This window comes from Enhydra lutris, unplaced genomic scaffold (assembly GCF_002288905.1).
Source record: "Enhydra lutris kenyoni isolate GAN:26980312 unplaced genomic scaffold, ASM228890v2 scaffoldscaffold15, whole genome shotgun sequence".
In the NCBI taxonomy this organism is placed as follows: domain Eukaryota; kingdom Metazoa; phylum Chordata; class Mammalia; order Carnivora; family Mustelidae; genus Enhydra; species Enhydra lutris.
The window spans coordinates 40,198,460-40,199,880 of record NW_019154099.1 but is presented as its reverse complement, the minus strand read 5'-3'; positions in this window follow the sequence as shown (position 1 = coordinate 40,199,880).

Below are 1,421 nucleotides of genomic sequence, written 5' to 3'. Positions count from 1 at the left end.
GTGTGTGTGTGTATATATATATATATATATATATATATATATATATATATATATAAACTTAACCACAGTAACTTCTCTTTCACAGAGAAAACTAAGGATTGGCTCCTTGTGAACTGTCATACATTTTGTCAGCATTTTGAAGGAGACTAGAAGAACTTATGAATACACATTTCACAGGTTTTTGTGTGAAATATTTGCCCTTATATTACAACAGGATTAAGAGCCAAAATTGAACAAAGACATAAACAGACCCAAATAGGTTGGGTAAAAATAAGATGCAAAAAGTATTTTGTGTTAAAAAATATTATGAAATTTGTAAACAGATGGTGCTTACATGCAATTATATATTGCATTTTTTATAAATGAATTTATAATTTAATAAAGTGGTGTTCAAAACAATTAAATTTTTTTGTAAATTTAGCATCACTTTTTTAAATTCAGTTAATGTAAGTTTCCAAAGGCAATTAGGGTGTAAACTGTGTTTAATGCTTTGGTTTATGGGTTTTTTTCTTCCTTTTCTTTAAGCAATGATGTTTTTGCAAAGCCACATATAATTGTCACACAGTATAAGCCAATTTTTAAAAGTGACTTCAGTTTAAAAGAAAAAAGCAACAATTAACGACCAAGTGCTTCATGTTATCTTATCTGTGAGATTTCCAGCTGTTTCTATATTTTTAAAAAATCACATAAGTGGGGGGCTCAGAGGGTTAAGCCTCTGCCTTTGGCTTAGGTTATGATCTCAGGGTCCTGGGATCAAGACCGGCAACTGAATTGGGCTCTCTGCTTGGCAGGGAGCCGGCTTCCTCCTCTCTCTCTCTGCCTGCCTCTCTGCCTACTAATGATCTCTGTCAAATAAATAAAAATAAATAAAAATAAATAATCACATAAGAATCCTGCAAAATCTGTAAATATATTATCACTTTTCCTAAAAACAAGCTTATGCCTTTGTTTCTTTTTTTTTAAAAAGAGAATTTCACAGATTTATATTGTCACTAAACTACAAATGAATCTCAAAGGAAATATTAAAATTAATTTTTTCAAGTTTACAGCTGAGATATTCACAAGCCATATCTAATAGCCTATCTTGGGAATAATTACTAGTAATGGGTATCTAAGGGAAATTATTGCCTGCTGTTGTGAATTAGGAGTGCCACAGGTGGTGTTCATCAATTGGAATGGGTTGGAGGAGAGTAGTCGTCTGAGCCAAGACTCCTTAAGCTTGATTTGTGGAACCATTGTTTTTGGATGCTTCAAACATAAATTGACTACTTACAACAATGACCTACAATTTTTTTCAAACAAAACAAAATGGTGTATGTATAAAACAAAACAGATTTAGCATCATGTCTTTAATGGGTAACAGTGAAATGCCTTCATGGTGTAGAAGAAAACCAGTTTAAAGCAGATTTATGTATTTCTTC